Source organism: Pseudorasbora parva, chromosome 20, assembly GCF_024679245.1.
Source record: "Pseudorasbora parva isolate DD20220531a chromosome 20, ASM2467924v1, whole genome shotgun sequence".
NCBI classification, from domain to species: Eukaryota; Metazoa; Chordata; class Actinopteri; order Cypriniformes; family Gobionidae; genus Pseudorasbora; species Pseudorasbora parva.
Genome location: NC_090191.1, coordinates 21,785,117 through 21,798,829, shown reverse-complemented (window position 1 = coordinate 21,798,829; position 13,713 = coordinate 21,785,117). Strand labels below are relative to the sequence as shown.

Sequence of the window (13,713 nt, the reverse complement as noted above, 5' to 3'; positions counted from 1 at the left end):
ACCCCCCCCAGTTTCCCCACTTCTCCGCAGGACCAGGACGTCGCTTAGGGGGGGGGAGTGTGACAAGTGTCCCGAGCGCTCATCAGCGTCGCCCTGGAAACAAGGCGGGAACACCTGCACCCGCTCATCACAGGCTGAGCCGTCACAGCTGCAACTCATCAGCGGGCGGCTTTATAAGCCTGCCCGCCGCCCAAAGAGGTGAGAGATGTCTCCAGAAGACTCGGCTAACTGTTGTCTCCATTCTCCCTCCAGAGAGCAGCGTGTGACGGCCAGCACTCACTCTGAGCACGGATCCAGATCACCGCGAGCACCGAGGACGCAAGAAGAGACCACACCGAGCACGGAGCACCGCACTCAACGCACTTTCACTTTCACTTTGTTCAATAAATCCACCCTTCGGGGAAATTCACCTGCCCTCCTGTGTCGTGTACTTCTTCACCCCGTCACAATATATATATATATATATATATATATATATATATATATATATATATATATATATATATATATAATATATATATATATAATGTTGCTGATTCAAATTAAAGGGGGGGTGAAACACTCAGTTTCAGTCAATCTCATGTCAATCTTGAGTACCTATAGAGTAGTATTGCATCCTTCATATCTCCGAAAAGTCTTTAGTTTTATCATATTTATAAAAGAAATATGGGCTGTACCGAGTCTTTCCGGAAAAAACCGAGCACCTGGAGGCGTATCGTGTGGGCGGAGCTAAAGAATGACGAATGTGCACAAAGCGGTGATGTCCTCAAGCGTGGAGAAACCCATGCTATCTCAGCTAATACAGATAATGATCCACAATCAAATCTGAGGCAGAAATAAATTGAACAGGAGAAACGGCAACATCAGGATGTCCGTCTCTGTGGTATGTACTGTATTTAGGGGCCTTTGTGTGTCTTTACGTGCAGTTTATGAGGACATGATTTGGTTTATGGACTATTGTATGTGACTAACGTTAGACCTTAGAGGTAGCAAGCAAAACGGTTTTGCACGTCAGAGTCAGACTAGTGTAACGTTATACAGAACAACAATGGAGTAACCGTTAGCGCATTTGAATGACGAAGCACGCGATCGTATCGTTTACTGATGTTTACTCATGCGACGGTAGCCAATAGCAGAGACATTTGAAGTTGATCTACTCACCGGCTGCTTCCAAGGACCGAACCTTTATCGCTGGGACCGCTCTGTCAAAAACACACTTCTTTGGTATGATTTGGTGAAGTCCTGTGACAGCAGTGACCGTGGAAATCCACTTTGCGACGCGACTGAAGCGATGCCTTGAAGCTTCCCGTCATTTCTGCGTTCAAATCGGTTCAAATGCAGCGCTGCCTTCCCGGAATGCTGTGCTGAAGCGTTGAAGTCGCTCGACGTCACCCATAGGAATAAAGTGGAGCGCGGCGCGTCATAAGTGTTCACGGACGACTGAATCTGCACCTGAGAGACTGTTTACGCCGTGCATTTCCTCTCTCTCCCTCTAGTTACGTGCACGCTCACCCTACCGGGAGAAGAGCCCGTACGGCCCATACAAGGACCTTCCGATCTATTTAACGTCAAGTAGACCCATACTCGAAAAAAACTCGCCGAAACTTATGAGAAACCGGAAGGAGTATTTTTGACACAGAAATACTCTATCAAACGTCCAACATTAGTTTTTGAAACTTTGTCTATGTTTAGGATGGGAATCCAAGTCTTTAAAGGTGTAAAAAGCTCAGTATGCATGAAACAGCATTTCACCCCCCCCCCTTTAAGATAGACTTTTTCATTGTGTGCAATCTTGAATTTGGTAAGTAAAATTTTTACTAAACCTAACAATAATATGTGAACTAACTCAACCAGATTTACTTTATTTCTGTTTTAATGAAAATAATAGTTTTGTTGGAAGTCACCATGATGGAGATCAGTGTTTGCTTTAGTTGGGCTCTTGACCCTTGACTGTGTAATATTAGTGTGTTTCTGGCTGCTTTGTGTTTGTGATACACATTGAACAAAAAGTCAACAGAAAATGTCATCAAGTGATGTTGTTTATTAATTGATAATGATAATAACATCATCATGTATTGGGAGAATCCATGATCTCATGCAGAGTCTAATGCTCTGGTTGTCAAAGTGGTTATTAATAACTTTGAAATATTAATAATAATAGCCATGAGATCATTCACTGTTGTGGAAATTGAACTTTTTTTCCTTCTTTTTTTTAATGTACACAAAATGTTTAAATCTACTACATTAATTAGACACACACAGACATCAAGAATCTGTGTATAAATCTCTACAATGGTGACAAAAAAATATGATAAAAAGATCCACTCTGAAAATAAAACAAGCAACAAAAACATCAGAACAAAACAGCAAAAGTAAAAGCAAATAGTAAGAATCAAAGAAAATTTGTTACAATTCGGATGCATAATTTATTCATGCCGCAATGCATGTTGGGACCCATGGGAAAGTTTTGATTGGTTGTACCCAGCATACTGAACTTCTGTTCCCCCTTTGGTGAACTTAACAATATAAGTACAGTGAACGTGAGCACCAAGTTAAGTGAACTTAAATATACAAGTTTTGGGAGACTTCATTACTCAATTGAATTGAGGGAACAAATCAATTGAGTTAAATCAACTTAATTGGGTGCATTGGGTCCACAATGTGCATTGCGGCATGAATAAATTATGCACCTGAATTGTAACTAATTTTCTTTGATTCTTACTATTTGCTTTTACTTTTGCTGTTTTGTTCTGATGTTTTTGTAGCTTGTTGATCTGTTTATCGGAATGTTTTTTTTTTGTTTGTTTTTTTTGTCACTATTGTAGAGATTCATACGCGGATTCTTGTTATCTCTGTATGTCTAACTAATGCCATAGATTTAAACATTTCATGCACATAAAAAAAAAAAAAGTTCAATTCACATAACAGTGAAGGATCTCATGGCTATTATTATTAATACTTCAAAACTATTAATAACCACTTTGACAACCAGAGCATTAGACTCTGTATGAGATGGATTCTGGCAATCATGGATTCTGCCAATACATGATGGTGTTATTATCATTATCAATTAATAAACAACATCACTTGATGATTTTTTTCTCTGGACTTTGTGTTCCATAACAAATGTGTCTCACAAAGACAAAGCAGCCAGAAACACACTAATATTACACAGTCAAGGGTCAAGAGCCCAACTAAAGCAAACACTGATCTCCATCATGGTGACTTCACTCAATTAGTTATTTTTTGAGTGCAGGGTTCGGGAACTGCAGGGGGTTTGTGAGTTCATTAAAAACTAATGGTTAATTAAATCATTAAAATGACAAATTAAAACAAATAAATGAAAACAAATCCACACACACTAACAATATCAAATATTTTATTTTTATATCTGCATGTCATGTGACCTTGGACAAACTCAATTTAACTGAGGGCAAGTTTTCCATCCAATTAATGTGTGTAGTTCTAACTTATAAAAAAAGTAATTCATGCAAATACAGTTTAAATTATATTTTTTATACATATAACATTACTTTTTTAGACTTGTCAAAAAATAATAATTGGAAAATCAATTATAAGCAGTTTCATTCATCATCATCATCATCATCATCATCATCATCATCATCATCTACTCTTAATGCCGTCCCTTGCAAGGCATGCTGGGAACTACAGATCCAATGCCCAATTAGTTATGTCAGCAAAAATATTAAATTTAGTTTTAACACAAATTAATAAAGTAAACTTCCTAATATTTTAAATATATTAGGTTGTTTGAACACAATTAAATTAAGTTGTGATAAAATTAGATATTTTTTAGTGAACAGATTTTAAATGTGTCATATAATGAGATCAACATAAGAGAAACGTGAATATGCAAATATGTTGTTCAATTATTGACTCAATTATTAAATATAATAGGTCAAGAGAAAAAAAACTGTTTGGAAACAACTGAATTTTAAATTTAAGTATCATGTAAAGTGTTGTAAAGTAAAATAAAAAAAAATCTAAGGTTTTATTTTGGAATTATGAATTTTGTACTTCAATTTATGAAACATGAATGTAAGTATCCATGTGATATACAAATCATTTGACAGAGATAGCTCTGGTATATTCAGAGAAAGAAAAAAGATTAAAGTGACGCTAGCAATCAAAATACCTGTCATCTCGATCATTATCTAAAGAATGTTTCACAGTCATATTCCACAGTCAGTGTTTCATTCTATCATAATTGGTGTAAATCAATCTCATTAGATAAAATAAAATTAAGAGATGAGTTAATTTCCCCGGAGCTTTTATTAACTAGCTACACACTGAGATTAAGTAGGGCTTTTGGCAAATCCGTGGGATTTGATCATAAATCTAAATAACAGACACAACAATCGCTTCTTCCCAAAGCTTTGGATTCCATTCAAATAATTAAAATGAAATTTATTCAGACATGCCCACACAACCACACAGGATTTCTCTCGCTCTCTTTCTATCTCTGTGTGTGTGTGTGTGTGTGTGTGTGTGTGTGTGTGTGTGTGTGTGTGTGTGTGTGTGTGTGTGAGAGAGAGAAAGAGTGTGAAGGACTTTCGCTGGGGGTCTCCCAGACATCCGCCAGCTCCCTCACAGGTTTCCATGGTAACAGAAATATAAAGTGAAGGCACGTTCCCTGATGCAACGCAACAATTACAATTTTCTTACTCTCCGTCCCATCCCCCCATATTTCAACCCCTCCCTATTTCTCCTTCATCTCTCTCACTCTTTAATGTCACTTACTCCCCCCCCCCCCTCCACCCCCACCCAAATAAAATAAATTTAAAATCCTCCACAGTTCATCACGTTTTCCTTTCCATGCATGGCTACTACTACAAAAAATGCACCATACAAATCAATCCTTCATCTGTGACTGGCTAAATGGGTATCATTTAGCGGTTTATAACATGAAATACCTACTTTATTTTATGTTTCTAGCTACTTTAACAGCAATATAGTTACAGTATACATACAGCATATCCACACCATCTTGTTGCAGGCTGATTTAAAAAAAAAGTATCTTAAACAGTATTTGCACATGCTATATCACTACGGCAACTATATATATATATATATATATATATATATATATATATATATATATATATATATATATATATATATATATATATATATATATATATATATATACACACACACACATTTCATAATTTATTTTACTAAAATTGTGTTGCTTTATCAATAAAATATATATAAAAAAATTATTAAATTAAATTAAATATAAATAAAATACGTTTCTCAAACAGTATTGTCTCATGCTGATAAATAGTGCCATAACAATTATGCACATTTATACATGTTTCATAATTTATTTTACTCAATTTATGTTGCTTTAGCAATAAAATAAAATAAAATAAAAATATAGAAATAAATAAAAATAAAAGTTTATCAAACAGTATTTGCTCATAAATTGTGCCATGTAAATATGCACCTTTATACATGTTTCATAATTTATTTTACTCAAATTGTGTTACTTCATCAATAAAAAAAAATACAAAAAATAAAAAAATAATAATAAATGTTTCTCAAACAGTATTTGCTAATGCTGATAAATTGTGCCATATCAACATGCACCTTATACACGTTTTATATTTTTTTTCACTCCAATTATATTGCTTTATTAATAAAATACAATAACAAGATAAAATACAATGTTTCTCAAACACTATTTGCTCATGATAAATTGTGCCATATCAATATGGCAACTATATATACACATGTTATAATTTATTTTACTCATATTATCAATAAAATAAAAATAAAATGAACAAGATAAAATAAAATAAATTATTGTTTTTCGATCAGTAAACACTTAGAAAAAATGGTATAAATTATGAAATTATATCTTCTGAAAAGCTTTTCAGCACTTTTTTTGTAATTTAGCGCCACCTGCTGGCAGATCAGTCACCTGCTACAGTTTGGTTTCAAAGAACCGGTTCAAAAAACGACCCACCGACTCCAATCAGCAGTCAAAGTTGAATTTACATATCAAGGATTTTCGTTCACTCTGTAATGTTTTTGTGCCGGATAAACACGATAGAAACAGTGTTTTAGGGTAGTCTAGCCTAGTTAAAAATAAACATCAAATATGATAAATAGTCAGCTGTAATGTATTCTTTAATACATGTTATTAGAAAGAAACATCTCCGAAACAGAACAGTTATTGCTATTGTGTCTATCAAATTGTCCATCAAATTTCTGTAGGCTACTAGCATCCTCTCTAACTATCATTTAAAATATTTTTTGTAAACTCATATTGACTACGCAGTAGCTATAAATAGCTTCATATATAAACGATTCCCTTTGTCAGTGAGCAGTTCGAATCATTCAGAAAGAATCGCGAACCATTTCAATGCGTTTTACTAAACCGGTTTGACTAATTCGTTGAGAAAAGGAAAAAAGAAAAAGCAGACAGAAAACAGGTCTTTGTTTGCTGAAATATGACAAGAAAATGTAACAATGTAGCATTCGACAACGCTCCCTTGCTTCTTAATAATAATAACAACTAATTATTGATACTAGGCTAATTAGAAAATAAAGCAGGCAACAAAACACGTTGTATGCAGTATTTAGGCTACGTCTATCCATACTACAAAAACATTAACAAAACGAACTTTTGAGCTTTTTATTCCATATTCCAGTAAAAGACGCTGACCTATATTTTTTTGCAGGTAGCAAACTGCATTTTTTTTTTTTTCAAACCGCAGAGCACTTGCATTTTCTGCTTCCTTTGGTGTGTGATGATGATGAGAGGTGTGATGCGCGCGCAGCCTGAACCTGACGGTCTAGAAGTTCCATGAGCAGGCGTATACTTTCAGAGTTCTGAATTGAACCGCTGCGCTGCTCTCAGCTCCTCTGGGTAAGTGCTTTTTTATTTTATTTTATTTTTTTATTATCTTTACTTTATATAGCCTATGAGACTTTAGGTCAATTTTAAGCTTAGTTTAAATAACTAACTCTAATAACCGACACGTAGCCTACTGCAAGGATAATAATAGGTATAGGAGAAACACACTGGCTGCCAGTGCTGCTGATGTAACTGCTGACTACTATAAGCAAATTAACTGTTGTCTAAAAATGCACTAATAATATGTTAAAGCACCATCACATATATTATGCAACCTTTTCCAATTGGGTTTGCTCTGGCTGTTCGTGTGGCAGTTGCAGGAAACCACAAAACAGAAGAAAACAGTGTACAAGTTATCTTTGTGTTCAAGAACTTGGTTTTCTTTAAACATAATCTGATGTGATCTTTTAAAACACCATGTGTGGGATGTATCAATACGATTCCGTCTTCGGTTAAAAGGAGAATGTTTTCCTCACAGTTTTCTCTAACATTGCCCACACAAGTGTAGTAAAAGCTGTGGATCACGAGCGTGTGTTGCCGTTCAAAGCATAAGCCTGGATTTTCATTCTATAGAAGGATTGAGGGCTTGTTTATCCCTTATCTGAGCACTTTTGGCTATTTCGCTCTATTCTAAGTCAGTTGTTGACATTCTGAGTTGTGGTGGCTTTAGTCTTTCCTACCAAGATGTAATTTCTACCCACAGAGGTGAAGCCCTTTATAGGTTTCAAGAGAGGTTGTTGCTCAAATATTTCGCTTTCAAATCTCGGGAGAATTAAGTTACACTACAGTTCACTTTAAATTGACATTTTTCTCCTAATAAATGAGACAATCGTTGACTTGTGCAATAATAGTCACAGGAATTTACTAAAAACATTCATATTGAGATTTCTTTGGTATCTTGTCAAATCTGAGCTCAGTTTGAGGCATTGAGATCTCTTCTAGGACACTGTTGTATTTTCCTCAGAAGAAAAAAATGTCACTTGACTCTTATTTGCCAGTAATTGCTTGGAAACCACAGCATTATTGTCAAAGAATCCAATTTTCTGAAGGATTATGTGCATTTTGAACAGGCTAGTTTACACAAAGGTGATGTGTTTAATATATATTTTAAAGTGTTGTACTGTATATTAACACGCAACAAACCCCAGTGTGTAATATGTATAGTGCTCCACCATTCATAATAAAAATATAGGCTTCACTAGAAAAATTATCAATAAAAATAACAAGACAGATATGAACATACTAAGTACCTTCTGTGGTATGACAGTATGTGTGAATTAGAGGAACTGCAAATGTCGGGCGCTGGAACATCTTACTCACAATCAGACTGCATTTTCCAACCACACTTCAACCAAGAGCACAAATGATGTCAGGGTTACATGATTTAACTTAAAACCGGTCACTTCAATCATTTCTAAAGCTATACTTTAAAAAAGGGAAAGGTTTATTATAATACGTTCCATTATGATTGATGCTAATCCAATATTTTCATAGAAAAGGTGGATGAAAGTTGTACTGTTCAGTGGTTTTTACAAAGGTAACCTAAAATATGATGCGATAACAGTTTGTGGAAGGTGGCATGTTATTTCAACAGCCATGTGAGAGAAAACCATGGGTTAAAAATACTGCAACATACAAACATGTCCAAGAATAAGTCGAAACCAGCATGAGTAACAGCTTGGTTTGAATGCAAAGGCTGTGGAAAAACTGTTGTGAATGTGTTGTTTTTTAGTTTTTCATCTTTACTTTGTCTTTTTAACCCTAACAATTAGAATCGCAAGTTAAGACTATATATAGTTATGCTCTTTGTCTTAGAATATTATGGAACAATGGTGTTGTATGAGAAGATCTGCTTTTTCATGGACTCTTAATAGACACCACATTATAGTTCTGAACACACTTCCCTGTCTTGTTTGATTTCAAAAAATGCAGGTGTCTCTTTACCTCTCAGATAAATGCACTGTTTTTGAATTTACAAAGCTGTTAAAACTGGGCTTGCATTGTTTCAAACTGATGTGGGAAACAGTCCAGGTTCTGTATGTCTGCCTTTCCCAACACCCAGGCTGTATCTGAAAACGCCCCCTTACTATTACCTACATTACTCCACTATAGTCCACTGAATGAATTAATGAAAAAAAGTGTGCAAATTTGGATACTGAATTGTTTTAACCCAATTTTGGGACAAATATAGACAAACCCAAATGTTGGGTTAAAAATGTATTGTATCTCTTAAGCTCTAATGCAAAACATAAAAAAATGTAAAAAAAATAAAATAAAATAATAATAATAATAATAAAGAAATTAATAATTATTTAAACAGTTTTCTTTCAATTTACTCCTGTAATGGCTTCATTGTCACATGATCCTTCTAATAAGCTGATTTGCTGCTCAAAAAACATATCTTACTATTATCAATGTTGTAAACACTTGTGCTGATTAATATTTTTGTGGAAACTAAGAACCATTTATCAGGACTCAAGAACAGCATTTATTTGAAATCTAAACATTTTGTAACATTATAAATGTCTTATTAATATTAATTTAAGTATCGATTAAACTTATTGACCACAAACTTTTGAATGGTAGTGTATATATTTAAATTGTGGTAGCTATTTTGGATACTCGTGTGAATTAAATACTGAAAACAAATGGTACTTCCTCCGATTATATATTTTTTATTTGGAAAAAGATAAATACAAATCAAAAGATTTATTCATAATACATTATTGGGGGAAAAACGGCATTGTGATATTTAAGTTTTTCTGCTGTATATATTGCGATATGGAAACAATTTCACCAGATGGCTTAAATAACTCTATTTGGAAATAATGAATCATTCTAGAATGGTTGGGGGGTGATTTTAGGGAAGGAAATCTGCATAGAAAATTATAAACAAATTACAAGCATAGACCACAATAGAACAAAAATACAAATTAAATAAGCAGTGCTTTATGTTTTTCAGGTAATTGAATAATCAAATGCAAAATAACACTGCATAGTCTTCACTGTATATATTAAATATAATTAATCTTTGTTAAAGCTACACTGTGTAACTTTTTTAGTTTATTCTTAGCTAAAACACTTAGTTCTTTCAAAAATATATGTGATCATTAATGTATATTTACTTCTTTCAAGTAATAAAGTACTCTCGTAAGTTTATAATATGCCATTGAAAATACATACGGGTGAGGGGTTCGAATGCCGGTCGCCATGTTGCCCCTCCATCTTGAAAGTACATTAGCCAAAGAGGGACATACCCGTGAATTCAAGCTTCGCCTTTCGCGTTTTAACACTCGATGGCACCATGTCGAATGTGAAGAGGGGGATTGCCATGTTAATCTTGGACAAAATAGGCCACCGTAGGAGTTAAAACAAAATAAGAATTGAGAGGAACAGAAACTATTATCACTGGATGGTCATATACCTTTACACCACTAGATGGGGGAAAATATCACACAGTGTAGCTTTAAAGCTACAAAAGTGATTTTCTCTTTGCATTTTGTTGTTTGATTAACATTAATGACACCGAAAGCAGAATGAATATTAGGCCACTGTCACTTTAAGACCAAATGCACAGATCCAATATAATAATACACACCTGTTTTCATTCTCAATTGTTAATGTTCACGTAAGCCATACGCGACTGTTTATGAGAATACTTGCAGAGACGGGCATTTTGACATCATTTTAAGTGTATATGTCCTTTTAAGCACATATAGCCTAGATGCGGAAAGAGAGTGAAATTTGGTTTTGCATGCCATCTTTGAGTTAATGTTTGATAGTTTAAACTGGCAGTGCAAATGATAAACTTTTTTTCTATGACTTTTAAACATTGCAAATAATCAGAGAATCACGTGCATTATGAACTGTGGTGTCTGGTCCATACTGATCCAACTACGATCCCAATATTTGACGTTGCACATTCTGCGATATGTCTATCGGGGATGCACACATCATCTTGATATCGTTGTGCAGTCCTAATTCCTAACAAATGAGTAAGTCTGGTATCCTTGCAAGATTTGTTTTACATGAAACAACAAGAAAAAAAAAAAGGTCTAAAAAACTAAAGACTTAAAAGGATATCAGAATGGGATCTTTAAAGTACTGTTTATGTAACCAGTCCTACTCGACCCACTTTGAGCGAGATTCGAATCAGGGTCTCTGGCGTGGGAGGTGGGCACCCTAAAAATGACACTAAAGACCGCAGATGTTATCGCTGGTCACTAACGCTTGGGGGCTGGGGAGTGAGGTTTACATGCACAGCTCTTACTGGCCTACATTACACTCACCCCCCCCCCTAAACCTCACTACCATCCGGTATATATATATATATATATATATATATATATATAATTATTATTATTATTTTATACTGTATTTATTTCCAGTTAATAATCAACTTAAACACATTTCAGTTCATTGCCAATGGAACATTTTGAATTTTTTTGCACGTTTTTTAATATATTTTTAATTCAACAAAAAAGGTTTTTAATAGTTTTAGTTTTAATTAATGGTAATAACACTGATCCCATCTCAAAAAGACAATTTCGATAACTACAGCTCAAATAAGACACATTTTAACTGTTTAAACAAAAAACACCCTTCACGTTTCTGCTTATAAACACTCCAGGTTTACTTGCCCCTTAGATTTCCACTGTAATTGAATTAATGTAATGTTTTTGGTTTTTACAAACAGAGAGATGAGAGAACGTTTTCTTTGGTCAATGAGCTCGTCAATGAGTATGTCATAGTGTGCATAATATTCTTTTAGCAAGCCTTATGAGTTTAACCTCCCGAGAGGCTTGCAAAAGCTCAAATGTATTTATAGTTCAGTCCAGTGTGTGAGTTCAATAGAGGGGTTTGTTGTTTGATCCCACACTTCTTCCACCCCTGCAGATTTCTCAAGCTGGGATAGTTCAACTGTGCCGAATCTATAGAGTCAGTATTGACCCCACACGCCGTTTGATGAAATATCACCCTCATGGAGGCAATAAAGGCCTACTGTAAAGTTATGACATTAAAGTGTCTGTGTCCTGCTGTGTTCTTTCTATCTGTCTGCTGTTGTTTGTCTCTCTTCTGTCTATCCTGGTATAGCAGAAGCAGGTAACAGTAGCAACTCTGCGCTACAGTCCTTCAATGATACAGGAAGTGCGGTTTAAGCTGTCAGTCAAACGACAGGAAGTGCTTGGCAGTCAAGCAGAAGCACTTACCAAACAAGAAAGAGAGTTGAGAAGCTTAAGAAAAATAACTAAATATGATGTATATTGTTAGCTGCTTCCAACGTTAAGCATAACAACAAGCTAGGAAATATTTTTTGTTTGTTAGTTTTTGTTTCTGTTTACACATTACATTTTAGTATATATATATATATATATATATATATATATATATATATATATATATATATATAAAATTCTTAATACACACTTAATCTTATCATAAAAAAAACAAATTATTCTTCCTCTATTTTTCTATTTTCTCTCCCTATTCTATGCTAGTCTGAGTAATATCCAAAACTTTGTATTTAAGGCACTTTTTGCGTTTCTTCCCCTCTTCATGACAGTTCGCTTCCTGTACTCTTCAGCTGTAAGTCGCCTTGGATAAAAGCGTCTGCTAAATGCATAAATGTAAATGAGATGGGCTCCAGGCAGCAGAATCCTATTAAGCCCCATGTTAAAATGCCCAACTTTAAAACAGAAAAAAAAAAAAAACATAAAACATGTTTACAGCCTGGTACAAATTGTTGTTTTGGTCTATACGGCAAATTTTGCCGTTCATGATAACTGTTTGTGGTTGGGAGGATTTTTTAATAACTCATTTGTTAAAGCTCTGCATAATTAAGTGCGTGGCCAATTTGAGTGACAGGTGGACTGTCATCACATCACCTCAGCCCCGCCCATATCGCGTCTCTTTGCCCATTTTCAGTTATCCGGGAGTGACGCGCTGCCAAGATGGCAACGGCCGACATTGAGGCTTCAAAACTGCTCTTCAGAAACCTATGGTTGTCCATATTCATTTTTATTTTTTACAGGGTACGGTACTTCAATGATTTTAGTGTGAACAAATTGCTTTCTAACCTTTTCTGTGTAAAGTTATCTCCAATTTCACATTCTTGTTGCCAACTTTACATACATAAATTGACATAATAGTTAATGTAAGTGCTGCTAATCAATTGAAAGTTTCACATTTTCGCTTTTAAGGCGTACAAAATTGGCTCCTTTTACTTAAATATCAATCATCAATCAACTTTATTTATATAGCACTTTTACAATGACGATTGTTTCAACGCAGCTTTACAGTGTTAAACAGGACAAAATTCAAACAAAATTTAGCTGTACAAATCAACTGTCATTCTGGAGAAAACAGTGATGTAATCAGCTTATTTTAATTTATCACAGAGCGACAATGTTGGCAGATCAGTATTATAGTTTATAGAATTAAATATGACCTAATTAATTAATTTTATTTGTATATTTTGTTGAATAATTTGGATCATCATTTTAGTGTCCCCAACTGAGCAAGCCAAGCCAAAGGCGACAGTGGCAAGGAGCCAAAACTCCATCAGGGCATGATGGAGAAAAATAAACCTTGGGAGAAACCAGACTCAGTCAGGGTGCCAGTTCCCCTCTGGCCTATTAGCAAACAGTGTATGATTATTATTCTGGCAACCTTACAGGTCAGAAATCATATTAGATTAGAATATTCAAAATTTCTCTTTTCATGATGTAACGAGTACATCTGGTGTTATGGGAAGTGTTCCCGGTTTCCGGCTGACCTAGTTAATGCAGCCTAACAATCAGTAAATTGATCTGAATAATAAAAAAATT

The 13,713-nt window shown here is 34.7% G+C and overlaps 1 protein-coding gene across 2 annotated transcripts in view; it reads left to right on the top strand.

Annotated features, from left to right (window-relative positions):
• Positions 1 to 6,767: 6,767 nt before the first annotated feature.
• The window catches only part of prkcq (protein kinase C, theta), a 30,223-nt gene continuing 23,277 nt past the window's right edge, over positions 6,768 to 13,713 (top strand). Inside the window, exon 1 of one of the 2 annotated variants that reach the window (XM_067427036.1) lies at positions 6,768 to 6,898. The gene's annotated coding sequence lies outside the window, so the exon portion shown is untranslated. The remainder of the gene's footprint in view (positions 6,899 to 13,713) is intronic. The other variant, XM_067427037.1, reaches the window with a different exon arrangement.